Genomic DNA, 19,249 nt, shown 5'->3' on the forward strand with positions numbered 1-19,249 from the left:
ACCTTTGCGGAATTAGATCCTAGTGTGGCCGTGTAAACGTACCCTCAGACCCCACCTTTAACACTGGGAGACATTCATTAGATGTGTACTTTGAGGTTTTGGCTTGTTTTCATTTTCTTAGTCCAAAAGAAGTCGTTTTTATGAATTCTGAGTTGAAACAGCATTTAATGAAAGCCAGTGGGCAGATGCACCACTGGCCAAAATGTGTGTGAATGCAAATTTTGTTCTTTTTTACCACTTATTTTGTTACCTCAGATAAAGTTTAGCAACAGTTTGATTCATACAGATTATCTCCCGGCGCATGCTTTCTAAGTCACAAATGAAATTTCTTGAAGCTAAATCAATTTCTGTCACTCTGCTGCCATTCAGCTGTCATTTCGTGACCCTACTCCACACTTTGACCACTTCAACTCAGACATCTGGCCGACTTGTGAAGGCGTACCGACCTTGAGCCTCATCCGTCATCGTCACCGCCACCGCCACCGCCACCGGTATCTAAGCCCCAGGGGAGTCACCCTTATAAATGAACCACTTAGGACTGTCAAGTTTATAGAATTGAAGTTGATGGTTTATTTTTATACAAATAATTTGTTTAACAATGTATTTCTTTTCTTTTCATATCACATCATGCAACTAGTGGAGTATAAGCCTAGCATCAGTTTACTTATGTACATACAGCACATCTAATAAAGAACAGTCATTTAGTGGCATTGAACAATGAAACAGTCACAAAGAAAAGGCTCTTTCTTTGCCCCTTAGGCTTTATGAACAAAAAATGCACTCTAAAATGGACTGAAAAAAAAAAGACTGGTAATGAGAAGTAATGATACAGGTACCACGTTAACCCTTTATTGGGCAAGTGACTATTTTTGGCAGTTTCCACATGCAATACAAGACAGTGACATGAACAGTTCCAGTGAGGACAGTGAGTCAACAGTCTCAGGTCCAATGTGGTCTACAGCACAGGTGTCAAACATGCAGCCCGGGGGCCAAAACCAGCCGGTCAAATCTGGCCCGTGGGATGAATTTGTGAAATGAAAATACACTGAAGATATTAACAAACAATGGTGTTAAAATCATTTTAGGTCAGATCAATTTAAAATGGGTCAGACCAGTAAAACACTATCATAATAACCTACAAATGAAGAAAACTGCACATTTCTCTTTGTTTTGGTGTAAAAAAGGTAAAATTACACAAAAAATGTTTACATTTACAGACTAGCCTTTTACAAAAAAAATGTCAATAACCTGAAATGTCTTAAGAGAAATAAATAGAATTTTACCAATATTCTGCCTGTTACTAAATGTTTTGTGTTTCTGTAGATCCACTGTGATCTGTAAGCTGTGATGCACATGTATAAATCATAAACTAAGGTGTAATATTGTTAAAATTGCACTTATTTTTCTTAAGAATTTTTGGGTTGTTCATATTTGTTCATGTTATGTTCAAGTACAGTTTGTAGATGTAAACATTTTCATTACAGAATTTGACTTTTTTCACTCAAAAACAGACAAAACTTTTGAGTTGGCATTATTTATAAGTTCTTATCCTATTATTTATATTATTTTAGTGGTCCGGCCCACTTTATAAAACATTAGTCTGTATGTGGCCCCTGAACTAAAATGAGTTTGACACCCCTGGTCTACAGGGTCTGCGTGAACAGTGAGTGTACCTGCTTTGTTAGGTACTATGAAGTAATGGTACTAATATAAGGAATGATGTTCAAAGGGATAATGTGGATGTGGACAAGGGTCTGGATCAGCACTGATGTTGGTCTAATGTTCTAAAAGTGATGTTCTACTATTATAAAAATATAAGTTTTTATTGTATTTTTTTTATATTTACTTCCTGGCTTTGCCACTTATGAGTAAGGAACTCATAACTTCACTGACCTTGATTTTTACCATGACAATAAACATTTTTGAAAAGCTTCACAAAAGCAATAGTCTTGTTATGTCCTCCAGTAATACAGTAAGGCTTAAAATTTGAATTTCAGAGTATTTATATGAGTGCCTTATAAAGATGCTGCTAAAACAACACTGGGCGATTCTCACACAGTGGAGAATAATGTGGAAATACAACTGAGATATGACATTTTTATTACTCTTTTCATACAAGTGAATGGAGATGATTATCATGATCATGCAAAAAATGAGGCAAGTCAAATAACTGTGATTATCTAATAACTGTGACAGGCTCAACAATTGCTTCCCATGATGATCAACTTGCTGCCAGGGTCTAAGCGCCAAAGTCAATTCTATCCAGTCAGCAAAATTTTTCCTTCTCTTTTATTCCACTTTAGGTTGCAGTAGTTTTGTCCTCTTTAGATTTTTTCCCCTTATCTGTGCACCTTGCTAGTAGGTGAAGTTGTACCAGAAACCCCTTGTCTACTTCCACAGTTAAACTTTTTCGCACATGCATGTTTTCTGCCTCTTCCTTTAGGTTCGTTTTTCTCCATTCTGCTTTCATGCCTCATCCTGGGGCAGTTAGAGCTTGTTATAAAGGATGTAAGTCTCCCAAACGTGGAGGTACATAAGCTGCTCGAGCTAAAGTTTCTCAACTTCTCTCAGCAACTTCCCATTCAGCGCAGAGTATCTGGATCTGTTCGGGAACCTTTTGACAGACCCCTTGGGCTCTTTTGGGACTGTCTAGGGTCTGAAGTTTTGAAAAGAGAAAAACATAAATTCCTATGGCCAGCGGAGCTTTCTTTCATTATCCTCCAAAGTTCACAGAGGCTGGAACTGAGTCTGAAGCAGCTCTTTCCTGGGGAATGGCTTCCCTTTGGACTTGGACCCCCTCACAGAGCTTGTCTTGGCTTGCACATACCTTGCTGCCCTGGAAACGGGAGCTTTTGACAACCTGGACTGTCATGTGAAGAAAGAATAAAGTGCCCATGTCATTGAGGCTGTCAAGTCCAGAGCTCTTAGCAGCATGGTTTACCCCAGAGGGGCCTGAGAGGATGGAGGCTCACTGTGATAATTAGAAGCTGGTCATTTGTATGACTGTATAATAACGGACTTGTCATTGTTAATCAGCACTTCTAATTTTTAAGTCTGTGACTCCTTCTGGAATATTTTTGGTCTATGTATATTATTATGAAAAGCAGACCTCTGTTTTGGGGAGCTTTCATTAATGGATTGCTATTATTTTTAATGAACAGCAGTTTGAGTTTTCTTTTCATAATGACATCATTACTGCAATCAACATAACTCTCAGGTCAACAAGTGCAGCTGCAGGACTATAAAATATTTCACAGCACAGGTTTGTTTTAATTAATGAGTGCAGAACAGTTTGGTGTGGTTTCCCAAAGGCTTTACATCCTTGCCTCGCTTTAGAGATGCCAGACAAAGGTCTTGATGATGCAAAGACAGGAGGAGGCAGCAGGTCACAAGGCACAGGTCCAATAGATGCCGACTATTTAATCAATCTGTTCCAAGGATTTTGGGAACACTGCACCAACACTCATCTCTAAAGGCCAAATTGCTTCATCAGCGGCACATCGGCACTAGAATTAAATCCTTGTTATTTCTTTTGGTGTCTCTGTCGGAGCTCTGGTCTTTTAATTACCTGAGAAAGATCAATATGCTTTTCTCAGACAATGCGCTTTCGAGGGATTTTAATGTGATTATTAGTGGAGTGTCAGGAGACACGGTCATCCCTTTATTGTCTGTGCAGGTCTTTTCCAGTGGTGTTGATATGTAACCCTGATTTTCATCATCAAGATATTTGAGACACAATAAACACAACATAAAAATCTGCCTGAAATTCAATAAATTAGAAACATTGTTTAATTTACATGTGCCATGTGAGTATTTGTCCAATCAACAGCCCAAGCTCACTATTTGCAACAGTTACAGATGCTGGAGATTTAACCCTTTATCAGGCAAGTGACTATTTTTGGTAATTTCTGAATACATTACAAGACAGTGACAGCCGCAGTTCCAGTGAGGACAGTGAGTCAACAATCTCAGGTCCAATGTGGTCTACAGGGTCTGTAAGGTCCACCTCTGCATGAACAGTGAGTGTACTCGTGTATTTTTTATATTTACTTCTTACATTTTTTTGTCTTTAAATTTTATTTGCCACTTATGGGTAAGGAACCAAATATGGTAACTTCATTGACCTTGATTTTCTACATAATAAAAAAAGTTTACAAATTGCACAAAAGTAATAAAGTCTTGTTAGGTCCACCAATAACACACTGAGGTTAAAATTTTGTACTTGACAGTATTTCTAGGAGTGCCCTTTAAAGGGTTCATGTCTTTATTCTGTGCATGAAGGATATTCAGTGTTGTGGCCTATGTTCATGTGTAACTATTAAATAAGGGTGTCACAGTACACAGACATCATGGTTTACATACTTCTGGTTTTGAGTTACATAAAGATGGTAGTTGTATAGAATGCCACCACTGAAGGCACTTTTCAAGTTAACCAAGGACAGTAAATAACAGGACCCAGATGGACACACACTGGAGACCTACAGCAGACACAACACACTGAACAACTGGAGGTGTGTGTAGTCTCTGACAGAGAGGACACACACTGAACCACCAGGTCAGACACTACAGAACACACTGAACCACGCCAAATAGCGGTCACTGGGGCATTAAAAGCAGCCCCTCCTTTGCAAATGCATTTAGCTAGGCCTATATATATATATATATATATATATATATATATATATATATATATATATATATATATAAAAGCCACAGAGTGTGGAATAAAAGTATAAAAGTTCCCACTTACCTGGTCCTTTCACGGCCTCCCTGAATATAGTCCAGTTTCTCCTTGACCTCCAATCTCCACGTTGCTGTCAACAACATGCAGCCTCAGACAAAAACACAGGCTCATTTCCAAGATTTATGTGGACAAGTGTTGCTTTTGTCAGCCTGTTTTAATTTCATTTTTAGTCTAGTCTTTGCGCCAAATTCTCTTTTCAGTCTTTATTAGTTTTAGTCACGTTCATAGTTTTTTCGTCTAGTCAAGTTTTAGTCGACTAAAACTCTGATCATTTTAGTCACATCTTAGACAGAATAATACATGACTATTTTCGTCTAGTTTTAGTCGAAAACTGATGACATTTTAGCTTGTTTTAGTCAATAAAAATTGTATTTTAGTCTCTTTTTAGTAATGCAATTCTATTTAATCTGGTCAATATAGTCTTGAAAAAAAAACAACATTTTCTTTTAGTTAAACCCATTTTAGTTCAAACACGGTCATCTTATCTTTCTTATGGACTCAGAAATATATTATATTCTGTCAGTTACCTTATCTGTATGAATATTCATGAGGGCAAGTCTGAGTCTTTGGTCCGCCACTGTATTGCACAAATAGCCTACGTCTTGAGAAGCTTTAATGGGGGGTGGGGGTATCTGTGTGGTAAAGCCCAGCTCGGACCGCATATTTCTGTCCAAACCCGAACCGCGCCTGACACAGTTGTGTCCAAACCCAGCCCAACCCGTCAGGTCCCATCTGGCTCGGTTAGGGTTGCAGTACTCTACCATGTGGATCCAGACTGGGAGCAGGTCTTTATGGACCCTGGACCTTTGGAGCATGAGACGGAAGCCAAACCATCCAGATTTCAGGTGCGAACCGAAGGAGGCGAACCACCTGGGTCCAAAATGTCTGGTAACCTGCGGACCTCCCAGTTTCAGACACACCTGCAGTAATGCAACTAAGATTATAGCGTCAATTAGTCTTGTTTCATTAATGAAAATGAAGAGACATCACAGATTTTGTTTTGTAAACTACATTTAGTCTTGTTTTTATTCGTCAACAATATTGCATTACACATTAATTGTAGTTATTGTCACATGACCACCATTTTCTTTACGTCTCGTCTTGTTTTTGTCACGTGATAAAGGTTCGTTGACAAAGATATTTTGTTATAATTTTCGTTGACAAAAACAAAACAAAATACAACACACTGTGGTGGATTATCATTATCTACGGGGCTGTTTATTGTCAGATACCAGGATTACTTTCATCATTAGGTGTTTGTTTTTGTAAATCAGTAACTTCAGTTAACTAAAGCGGGCTACACACATAAAGATAATCGGGCTGTTTTTGTCCTGATTTTCCCCGTTGGCTTGGTCTGACTTGGAGGAGTAGATTCTAGATTGGTGGTGGAACAGAATCATAATGTATATAGTGTGCTGTGTTGAGATTATCGGAGCACACCACACAGTACGATCAAAACTGTTTTTTTTATCTTCATATGTGGGGTGTGTAACAGATAACAAATCTCTTCAGATTTAAAAAAATCCTTGTGTGTGTACCCCGAGTTAGAGATGTTAGAATACTAGCTACATCCAGTGTACTTTTACCAGAATGTTTCCACTCTTATCTGTACTTACCTGATGTAGAGTGGTAATTACTTTTTTCGAATATCAAAAGAAAAAAAGAAAAATGAAAAACAGCAAGGGAAAAAAAGACATTTGAAAAGGAGAAGGATGAAGTCAACCTTTATAGCCCCCCATCCCTTTCTTTTTCTACTGATCACAAAGTCCCATGTCAGTTCCTCAAAGTACCTTAACAAATCTTACACATGTCAAAATAAATTCTAAACAATCCTGCACAAAATACAAAAAATATTATATGTATCAAAATAAACTCTGTTCATTTATAGCTGTGTTATGCATATAGATTATATATAGACTTCTGCAGCAGTGATGATTTACTGCTACTGCTAGACTGGAGTGATGTTCCACTTGTCTGAACGGCTGCCGTGTGACTGTGTCTGTCTGAATGAATGTATTTATTGCATTCATCATGGGACAAATACAAGTACAATTAACACCCCAACTATTAAAGCACAAAGGAACCAAGGCAGATCCCTTATTTCACACACTCCAAAAGTTCCAAAATTCTTATGTTAACTTTTTTTTTTTTTTTCACTTAAAAGTAAAAGAAAAATTTCTTTTAAGTCTGAAGCTGCCAAGAATGTTTGTCTTTAAATCCTTTTCCTTTTTATTTTTGTCATGAAGAGTGTTATTTGAACTGAAGTGTTTCATCCACAGACATTTGCCTCCAGCTCACCTTGAGATGATGTTTTGCTGTTATTTTCAATAGAACCCACTGAAGTTTGACAAAGCCCAGACTTTTACCAGTTAAATTAAAAACCACTTAAAGCGATACTGTACGATCTGGGATTTTTACACTTTTCTTTTGTACTTTTAAGCGTGTGTCAAACTAAAATGTAAAAGAAATCCAACAAAAATGTTTAATTCTCATATATTTCTGATAAAAGTCGGAGCAATGATTTTATTTGGACCGAATAAAATGATTGGCCGAGACTCCTGTCTGTCATCCATTACTGTGTCCTGCATCAGTTACCACTGTCTTTGAATCTGACTCTGTTGACCCATTTCACTCCAGCTCCTCCTACTGTCGAGGTGTGTGAATGGATAGGACACAAATGCACAGTGCTGAAGGGCAAAAAAAGGATTTATTAACAGAAACAACAACCAAAGAGAACAAACAGAAAAACCCAACTGCAGCAGTCAGACTCTGAATGAAGGATGGAGATAAAGTCTGGGTTATTGTAGGGGATGAGGCAGAAGCACCTCCAGAGTGAAATTGTGAGGTATGGACGGATAGGGGGGGGTTGTTGAATAATTCATTAGACCATTGCAGTGAAGACAATGGTCCAGCGCTGCAGCCACAGACCAGGGGTCTCATGTATAAAGCATGCATACACACAAAAACCTGGCGTACGCCTTTTTCCACGCTCATGTTCAGATGTATAAAGAGTGAAATGACTGTGGAAATGTGCGGTCCTCCAAGCCAACTCCATAGCTGGTGTATGCACGTTTCTAGTGCTTTGGAATCACTGGCAACACTTAGAGGTGATACTGGGAAACTGTTAATAATGTGAAAAAGGTCATTCCTCTGATTGCTAGGCACATCGGAGACACACAGATGAACAATGAACACACCGGCACGTCATCCTACTGTCAGAGCAGCACATCCACCACCAGAACCAGACCCTGGACCCATTAATGCCAATCCTGCCGTCCAAATAGGGTGTGATTCCAACCGTATGAAGAGACAAGGACATAGAATTCACTTGTTGATAAATGCATTTAATGTAATATTAATATCTGTTGGAACATTTAAATCGGTCCAGGCGCTCATTGATGCCACCGATTGCCCTCACGATGTCCTCTGGTGACTCGGGTGAGGACACGGCCGAGGACATCAGCAGCTGGCTGTTGGACCGGGTTAGGGTTAGGGATCCTACAGTCTGTGACAGGCTGAGACTGCATCTCACCGTCTTCTGTCTCAGTGTCTTTTGGGATAAAACTCAAGTCGAAGTCTTTGATGTCCTCTTTGATATCCTGACATGATTACACATGAACCTGTTAATACTGATTTTAATGCTTAATGATGACCATAAGTTTTCTTTTCCTGGCTCCTCACAACTGTTAGCTTGTCAGACACCTGTGTCCTTCAAAACATGAATGTTTCTCTCAGTCAGCTTCTCAATTCTGCATATTGTAAGCTACTTTATCTCTAAAAATAGCACAACTTACAGTTTGACCTTTTAGCCCATAGCAGAGCATGAGCTCTCTCAGTTCTGGAATTCAACAAAGAGTTACTTTCCCTAACTTCCCAGAATGACTCCAAGGTCTTACATTCTGTCCTGTGTCCATCTGACATTCTTTCTTTTACTTAGCAACAGCATCATACGTCATATTTTATATTAACCAATTCCATGTAAGCTTAGCACAGCCTCTATAAATTAGACTGATTTTCTGTATTAGGTAGAACTGACTTCTGACAGAGGGCGAAGCTTCGTTTATCAGTTTCTCACTTGTGCACAATAAAGGAAGGCCTGACTGACAACCAATCCATTCTCCACGAATTTCTTTGTCGTTTACGCCTCCACGACAATTTGGTGTCAGAAGTCAACAACCAAAAAAAAAAAAAAAAAAAAGAAAACTTATGGTCATCATTAAGCATTAAAATCAGTATTAACAAACCTTTATCTAGTTTGGCTGTGATCAGACTGTTGTATGACCCGTAAAATGCACTAATGTGTGACTTACACATATACTAAATGTATTTATTTACCTTGGGGGTGATCTGCGTCAGCCCTGTGAGAAAAGTGTCACCCACAATATCGTCGACTCTGCTCAAACGGGCTGAGTTCGTCTCTTTTCTTCTTCCGCCTGTTTTGGCCTCCACTTTGTGTCCATCTTGACGTCATCGTCTGATCATGCAGAGAGGGGAATCCCAGAGGGAATCCCACCTGCAGACCATGTTTATGCTGATTTGCATATTTAAATATGGGCGTGGAGAGGGAGGAATCAGGTACTCCAACATATGCGCTCAATTCCATGCTGATTGGGATGTACAAATGTATTTGGATTTGGGCGTACACAGTTTTATTCATCTGGATTTTTTTGTGCGTACAGATTTTTCTGGATTTGGGCGTACGCCAGGTTTCAATATGAAATCCACGCAAGTCTTTATACATGAGGCCCCAGACCCTTAAAGACAGGGTCTCCTAATGAAACAGGAGTGATGTCTGTGCAGCAGGTGGATGCTGGTGTGTCTGATTGCTGAGGTTGGGGTCTGCGGCCACACCGGAGCGGACCGTTACACCTCCACCTCTACCTCCACTTCCCACCGTGTGCGTCAGGGTCATGCAGGGGGAAGTGGGCAGGACTTTTCATGTTCGCATTTTTACTAAGTGCTGTGCGACATGCCAGATCAGTAGGTAAAGCTTTAATCTAATATTTTGTCTGACTAAACCATCACCGCTCCCACATTCATCAGAGAGCATCCTGTTGCAGAAGACCCCTGCCTTCCCTCCTGGCAGAGCCCACTCCAGTGACCTGAGGATTCCAGACTGACCGTGGCCTTGTTGGCTCATACTGACATCCTCTGGGAATCAAGAAGCAGTGCAGATGAACACGAATGGCTCCAGAACAGAACCACAGAATAGAAACATGACCAGCAGTGCTAACCCAGAGGCTCTGAAGAAGGCCGTTAATCCAATGGTGCAACTGGGTCAAATACCCTCTGACTATTGTGATTCATTGGAGGGATTTTGGATCAAATGTAACCAAACTGTTCACAATTCTACCTTGAAAAACTCAATCATAATGCATCGTATTTTATACCAATTTATTTTAATACCAAAGTCACTGTTGCTCTGTTATCATTTCCAAATGCGTAAGTCATCTAAATCAGTGGTTCTCAACTGGTCTGGCCTCTGGACCCACTATCACCCCTCAATAACAAGCCACGACCCAAACTGCAAAAAGCCAAATTTGTTCAATTTATTTAACAAAAACATGGTGTGTTTTGAACCTGAGATAATACAGAATATCACAGTATAAAAACACAGAAGACAAGTTTAATGATGAACCAAACTGACCAGCAGGTGGTGATGATAAATACTGAATATTTTCTTTAACACTAAATTGGGTACCTTTGAACCAAAACCAAAACATGTACTCAGTTTAAAATTAAAAGTGCATTCGGTCACTTATTCAAGAATTAAACACACTGAGGTTTTTGTCGTCAGTGTAGGTAAACCATATCTGATGGAGTCGTTGTCATAGCTGAGTTTTGCCGTAATCTGAATTGAATTTTTTTTTTTTTTTTTCCTATGCTGTGAAATGTCTGGTGTTAATTATCATTACAGCACATTACCGCCACCTATTGTTGGGGAGTGTGAATGGGCAGCACTCCATAAAGAGCACAAGATTGGTTTCTTAATACAGGGTGACACAAAAAAACGGGAACTTTTTAACAATCCAATAAAACCAAGAGTGATGGAAGAAAAATATTTTATTCATAGTAGTTGAAACCTTAAAACATGCCATTTAAAAAACAATGATGGAATTTTCATTTTTTAAAAATTACTTCCTGTAGATGGCGTCCTCCTGTACGAATGCATTCTTGAAATCTGCTGTTGAGATTCCTCATTGACCGCTGCAACATCTCAGCTGGGATACTGTGAATTTCATCCTGAATTCTCTGTTTTAACTCATCCAGAGTTCTTGGTCGAGTCGTGTACACTTTACTCTTGAGATAGCCCCACAAGAAAAAATCACAAACGGACAAATCTGGCGATCTAGGGGGCCAGGGAACATTACCGAATCTTGAGATCACACGGTTATCGAACAATTCTCGCACAGCCGCCAATGGTTACTAAAATGGGGGTGTGTTTACTTGCTCAAGGTCACTGTCTCGCAGTGCTGCCACTTGCTCGTCTGCCAATACACACTTCAAAAATTCACGTTTTTTTCGGTCACCCTGTATTATTTTTTGCCCAGACAAAAGGCCCATGACCCACTGAAAAGGGGTTTGCAACCCACCAGGTGAGAATCACTGATCTAAAACACCATGAATTTAATCACTTTATTTCCTGATATTATCAATGCAATCTCCGTTAATACATGCTTTTACACATTTGTTAACAGCTCATATTAATGCCATATTTTATAAATTTCATTCATTAAGTACCACAGATTTTGCGTTACATTTCTGTTGTGACCCGAATCTAAGAACACTGTATCAGAATCCACCGCCTCAGTTGTAAGACTCATTAATTTAATGACTTTATTTTAGGGAATTATGGATTTAGTTACCTCCGCCAAGGAAAGGCGGAGGTTATGTTTTCATTGGGGTTTGTGTGTTTGTCTGTTAGCAAGATAACTCAAAAAATTATGGGAGGATTTTGATGAAATTTTTAGGAAATGTTGATACTGGCAGTGATTAAATTTTGGTGGTGATCGGGGGGGGGTTGATCTGCCTTGGTGGAGGTCTGCGCTCTCTGAATGCTTTTCTAGTGTTACGGGTCCCAGGTATGGTACCACAATAACAAAATACAAATCTGTGAAATAAAGATATAGTTGAGCAGCAATCAAGACACGGAGCATTCAGTTCTTCATCCAGGTTGAGTCTGTATTCAAACATCAAAATAAAATATGCAATTCAAAATATGACTTTTAGTATCTCTGTCTCAGTTCTTAATAACTGTGAAATAAGTGCGATAAATGTCCATAAGTCCTTTCAGTCCATTTTCTTTTCACAGAACACATTCACATTAATAACATCACATTTTCACTATACTATACATGGTATTACATTTTATATAAATGAATCAGAGCTACTATAATGATATAGTGCAAATCACAGTAGTACTCGACTGTATTTAGAGCAGCAACATCTTATCTGCGATGATTCTGGACATACACACTTAACATAAATTGTTCACTAACAGAGAAATACAAAACCCTTTTAATATAGAACCATTTGCTATACCTAAATCTTAAAGAAAATAAATTTACTCCTTTTGACTTCATATTTCACACTAACACTCCTCAAAAATGAGCTAAACTTACCATTTTATTATCTATAACACACTTAACCCATTACAAGTTCTGCTGTAGGATGTATTACATGTGTGAGAGCCGAAACAATAATCAGTACGGAGTACATAAACATTAGTGACATGCCTGCGAGACCCGACGGAGGGAAAAACAACCCATACACCCGCGATGCGGCGTGCTCCCGCCACTAAGAGAGCGGCGCTACTTTGAAGTTTTTAAAGTTCACAAAAGTACTTAAATCAACACTGAAACACTTTCATAACTTCTGTCCACATGCAGTAAGGCTTTAAACAACCACGACTGGTTATTTTTACCGACTACTAACCTGTGAAATAAAGATATAGTTGAGCAGCAATCAAGACACGGAGCATTCAGTTCTTCATCCAGGTTGAGTCTGGTACGTGGGCGGAAGTTCCCACCTGAAACTACCTGGAGTGCAACCGCTCCCGTGACAAAGGTTCCACCTGGATGCTGCTTACATTTATCATGTTTTTTCCATAATACACATGAAATATAAAATGACATAGCTGTCAACTAATTTTTCAGAGCATTAGTAACCCCTGTAAACAAAGGAACTATTTTCCAGCTGCCTAAATTAAATACTATACAAAAAATGGTCGCACTATTTTTGGCATGTCACACTAGTTTACTATGTTCCCATTATATTTTTGTTTCCTACATGTATTTCAGATGTTTGACTTCTTAGTATGTATTCATGATGCAATTCTAACTTTTCTTTCCACTTCCAGTAGAATGCATCATGCACAGGACTGCAGCAGTAATACAAATCCAAAAACATCACCAAAAGGGTCTGTTTTACTGCCCAAAGTTCTTTTTCATACTTAAAAGAACACTTCGACTGTATTAAAATATGCACTTGAATATATTCAGTGTGTTACTTCTACTTTTACTCAAGGGAAGGTTCACTTTCATTCTTTCCCACTTCTTTACAGTGGTGCCTCTAAGCATGTCTAAGTTAATGTAGAGGTCAGTAGTGACCTCTTACAATACTTGTACACTGGATTTTGGCCACCCGATAAGCGACGATTTATCATGTGGATCTTCTTTTCCGCTGCGGGTCACACTGGACTGGACTGGGTTCAGGTTTCTCTCCTGTGCCTGGCTCTTTGTCCGCTGGAACAGGGTTATTGATGTCCTGTAGACTTTGTGTTTTGTCCTGCTGCTGTACTTTTGTCGAATGACCTGTCCTGCTTCTCTGCAAACTGTCAATGTCAGGTCCCTGTTGCCCGTCTACAGGTGCCCTTTACCGACCCGAGGCATTCTCAGCCTACGATTTGTTCATGTAATGTAATGTGGTTTGGATTATAAAACTGTTACCAAAGCTGTCAAGATTCCCTTCAGGACACCAAAAACCTCAGTTTCACTCTCTGTACTACTGTTGATCCACCAGGTCTGAGATATGCTGCAGTGTGTAACATGTTGAGCACATAAATAACTAAATCTAATAAATAATAAACTATCTAAATACATAAATAACATACTGGTTTAACTTTGAATTTGCAGTAATAACTGGCATTGCTCTTTCCAAATGTAAGCAACATGGGTGTGTGCATGAAGGAACAAATCAGTCCGAGCAGGTACAGGGTCTTTCTCATAACTTTTTAGTGAGCTCCAACACACAGTACAGTCCACTCCACTCCTCTTCTCCCTCCTTAATTCCCTCGTCTCCCAAACCAGCACCCCCATAGGCAGAATCCCTGATAACAGAACATGAACTTAAAGGTGTTTTCGTGGAAAAAACTGAAGCACTGTGGTACTGTTTATCTGTCAAATGTTCATTGTGATCAGTTTCAGATACTGCAGCTCTTTCATAATTCATAGTTTGAGTTATTATTTGTTCAGTATTAATTTGCACTGACTGTACATATCCTGATCAAGGAAAATAAAATTCTTACTTTGTGCAGTAATCTACACCTGGCTTTTCTGCCTCTGTCCATAATAATCTACATTATATAGACTAAATATCATCTAAAATTAACGTTTATTTGCAACATAGTATAGCAAACTATTACATGATCAAAAACAAATTAATTCTAGCAAAAAAATGTCTCAGTTTTGAATGTCTGGGGGAAAGAAATTTATGATGTTAAAGTGGGGTCACAAGCCAAAAAAGGTTGGGAACCACTGTCTTAGTGTAATTTTTGCATTTCACAAATTCACCCCGAGGGCCGGACTGGACCCTTTGGCGGGCCGGATTTGGCCCCCGGGCTGCATGTTTGACACCTGTGCTCTAGATGAACTAGGGGATGATTTGGAACCAGTCACAAGGAGGAGTAATTCAACACCTTCTATGACTAAACTCCTCGTAACGTTACATTTCCATGTGTCTGGATCATTCCAGTCACTGTTACCATTAGGGCTGGTGTATCTCAGAGCAGTGTTTCCAGCATACTGTCTCCATGACAACAACCAGTAGCGCATGCAAAATCCTCATTTAATTAGGGTGGTCTCCAAGACTTTACACCTGTTGTCATTTGCGCAGGTAATCTTACTTGATCACCCATGACACACAAATCAATAGCACATGCATTTTTTAGTCCGAGCAAGCACATTTGCGCCTGTTACTTGCGATCTTAGTAAATCAACCCCCATGTGGGTAATTTCGTGACTGCTTCCATTTTTTTGTTTCCAATTTCCTATATTCTAGGATCAGATCCTTTCAAAGAGGACTGAAATATTCTCAATTGAATTGAACTGAAACGAATTGAAAAATCTTTAACCCTTTCATGCATGAATTACGAGAACCTTAGTAAAGGTTTTTTTTCTAGAGTTTTTATTCCTCCTTACACATGAAAAACAAACAATGCGATCAATTTTTTTTCATGGAGTTACAAAAATGTCCATGCATTTAATTTTTGAAGTAAAGAAACGTGTGTTTAAAACCCAATATCAGAAAGTAAAGAAGAGGATTAGGGCCACTGGAAAAAAATACAATAAACTAAGGTCCAATATGTATTTCTTATTATTATTATGAGAAAAAAAAGTCAGAATTCCGAGATTAAAGTCAAAATTTGGAGTAAAAAGTTAGAATTCTGAGATTAACATCAAAATTCTGAGTTTAACGTCAGAATTCTGAGATTAAAGTCCAGTGGCCCTAATCCTGTTCGGTAAGACAGTAATGTGAAAACAATGAAATAAAAACATTTTTAATGCTGCAAATCTGATGTTTTCTCACATTTTAACATATTCTGGTCCTAGTTATTACTCATGTCATGGAAATAACATGCAAAAAAAAAAAAAAAAAACCTTTGTGTCTAACAAATAACAGGTGATTTACATTCAAATATGTTAGTGCAGATCAGGTTTATGAAGAACAGCAAAGTGACAGTAATGGTCTGAATGTCAGTGAATAGGATGGTGCGTAAACAGCTACTGTGTTGGCTGATGTGGAACTAAACCAACAAAACCTATGAATATACAAGAGAACAGCTGGAGAATAACTGTCCACTGTAGTGACCAGTATGCATGAAAGGGTTAATGTCCCCGAAGGCCAATTTGATTTGCAACAGAAGTGTACATATCACACATATCACCAAAACAATCAATCTCACATAATACAATAAATACAGTAAATAAGTCATCATAGTTAATGGTGCATTGTTCCCAACAAGCTCGCCTACAGGCTGTTTAAAAACTTAACGGCAGATGGGACAAATGATTTGAGATATCGGTTTGATTTGGCTCTGCAGGGGAAAGTGTACCCTGTCTTAGATGGAAGAAGCTGAAACTCTACATGAAGAGGATGGAGAGGGTTTACCAAAATGGCCTTTACCAACCAGTCAAAATGTGCTGTAGATCTTTAGTTACATGTGCAGACCCACAGACATTAATACTGATAGACAGACTGCAGTAATCTGTACGTACTGCATCAAGCAGGATTACTCATTTGGCCAGGGAACATCTGAAATAGCACACAGCAACTTTTCTGAACATGTGTTAATAAATACAATCAGAACCAGGTTTAATTACAGTAGAGAAGCACAAAATGAAAAATATTCACTTGCTTGTATGACCCAAAAGTGTCTGTTGTTTCAGAATAATGTAATTTAACATCTTAAACTACTATATAAATCTAAATATAGCTCAAATATCTGCAGGTAAATCACTAAACACCAACACTATCAGTTACTGAGCCTCTTGTGTGGTTGGTTTGCACTGAGGACCACATCTCAAATGGAACAATGGTGTCCTCCAGCAAACAAGAACAGAAATTCATCTTTTCTTTACCTTTCTCCAGTCCTGCCCTATAGAATAGAACTTGGACTAGAAAACAAACACACCCAGGATCATTCTTCATATAAGCAGACCTTATCCCAAACAGAATGAGGACACTGATATCACTGGGAGGGTGATGATTGGTGACAAGACGAAGTACATCAAATTTTACAGACTGTTCGCATTCTGTTCCAATTATTTCCTCTCTGTAGTTGTGGTTAAAAAGTCATATTCTAAGTAAAACTCCATATCAAGTAGTAAATAAATACTAAGGAACAGCACTGTTAACTCCACAAATGTAATAACTCTGACAAATGTAATAAACTACAAACGTAATAAAAAAAATTCCAGCTTTTAAAGGTGGGGTCTGAGATATTTTTCTGGAGCATTTGTTACTATATTCCTTAAAATCCCTTTCACACCCTGATTACAACTAATTAATTAAATGCTCTAACACAAAAAATTTTAAAAATCTGTCACCTGTGGAACAGGCAGGACTGAAAAAACACCATCCAATCATTTTGAGCGCCCACTCGAAATGATTGAACAGTGATATGTCTATCAAACTCAACTGACATTCACCCCTCCCCCCTTCCCCCCTCTGCACGTACCCCTCTTCGAGCATGAATCGTGCATTTCCAGATGGAAGCACTTGTACAGGAAGCGAAGCCAGAACCTGGCTATATTAGTTATATTAGTTATATTAGGATGGAAAGTTCACCAGCAAACAAACTGTTTTGTCACTAACATAAACCACTAGGAAATGTAACATTAGTCACATAGGTCTGAACTGGGGCTGTTCTGTAAGAGCGGGGGTGTTGGAGGAACCTGAATGAGGTATGCATGGATACGCGAGACGGAGTCTCAGCCGAGGCCATAGTTGGGGTAGGAGCCCGAGGTGTGCGGGACCAGAGCAGGGGACCAGAGCAGGGGACGGAGCCTCAGCCGGTGTCGGAGATGGTTTGGCCGGGCCGGACTGGACTGTAGACAGCGTCAGAGCCCAACCCGGGTACGGAGCAGAGCCTCAGCCGGTGAATTGTTGCTGTGCAGCGCTCGTGAACCCTCAGGAACAAGCATTGCGCGTGTCACTACTCTGAAGGTGTGGCTTCAGAGGGACGTCTGAAGAAAGGGGTTTGGACTTTTGAATTGAGTATTTTCAACATCTAGCTTGCTCGAACCATTTTTCTAAGATCTCAGACCCCACCTTTAACGTAATAATCCCACAAATGTAATAACTTTCACACAAATCTACCTCATTCGCCCAAGGTGTGCTCCTACCCTCTCCATTCTTATCATAATCATATCCAGACATTTTATTTGCATGGTTCAAACTCAGGCTGCTATTATACTTAATGAGAATAAATAATACCCAGTTCATACTGAAGCTTTTATAATAAACCTTTACAACATTTCTGTCCATTCTGTTTTGTTCCTCCACTTGTATTTGTAATTAAACAGCTATTAATCTGGAATTAATAGTGTTTTTCAAAGTTGGGGTCAGCACTGTGGTACTGTTTATCTTTCAAATGTTCATTGTGGTCAGTTTCAGATGCTGCAGTTCTTTCATAATTCATAGTTGGAGTTCTTGTCTGTTCAGTATTAACTGTCAGCCTTGTAAATCCAAGCTGGACTGAATGTACATATCCTGACCAAGGAAAATCAAATTCTCACTTTGTGCAGTAATCTACACCTGGCTTTTCTGCCTCTGTCCATAATAATATACATTATATAGACTTAATGTCGTCTAAAATTAACGTTTATTTGCAGCATAATATAGCAAACTATTACACGATAAAAAACTAATTTTAGCAAAAAAATGTCTGGGGTCACCATAAATTTGTGATGTTAAAATGGGATCACAAGCCAAAAAACGTTGGGAACCTCTGAATTAGTACCACGTGGTGTAACTGCAATATTTGATCATTCTAAAAAGGCAAGTATCCAAAACACAAGAATAAATGGGAAGAAAAAGAAAGATAAATGAATATACATGCATGCATTATCTAAATGTATGTGAGGTACTAATTTATTACATTTGTGAGAAGTTATTACAATTGTGGGAACTGAAATTTTTACCATCCCACAAAAGTAATAATTATTATATTTGTGAGAAATGAGGTAGTACATGTGTGGTAGGCAACTGTTATTACATTTATGGGATTATTATGTTAAAAGCTGCAAATTTTTATTACATTTGTAGGGTTACAAGCATTTTGGTACTAGTGTAATTAATTTGGGGAATTGTGTGGACTTCCTGAAACATCTAGGTGGCATAATAACCATTGAAGAAGATGTTTTCCTTAAAATAAGGAAGAAAACCATTTGAAAATGTACAATTAAAGCTCTAACATGTCGGTCTCTCAGACACCGTCCCTTGATGACTCGTCTCCGTCAGCTCACATGTGTTGACAGATGATGCCCTGTGTCTCCCAGCACCCATTTCTCTACTGGGATCGAGGCTCACCACAAAATGTCAGGTCAGGGCCTCCTGTGGTATACAGCCTGATTTTTGCATCAAGATGAGACAAAAAGTCTTCAGTCAATAAACAGAAAAGGTCAGACACAAATGTTTCTCTGCAAGACTGATGATACAAGAGCCTTGTAGGATATTTCACATCTGGCATTTGCTTTCTTGTATCTATGGAAGAAAATTAGTTCC

The 19,249-nt window shown here is 38.8% G+C and overlaps 1 pseudogene; it reads right to left on the reverse strand.

Annotated features, from left to right (window-relative positions):
* Positions 1 to 411: 411 nt before the first annotated feature.
* LOC115412026 (olfactory receptor 11A1-like) overlaps positions 412 to 19,249 on the reverse strand; it is a 34,451-nt pseudogene continuing 15,613 nt past the window's right edge.

Source organism: Sphaeramia orbicularis, chromosome 21 (assembly GCF_902148855.1).
Source record: "Sphaeramia orbicularis chromosome 21, fSphaOr1.1, whole genome shotgun sequence".
In the NCBI taxonomy this organism is placed as follows: domain Eukaryota; kingdom Metazoa; phylum Chordata; class Actinopteri; order Kurtiformes; family Apogonidae; genus Sphaeramia; species Sphaeramia orbicularis.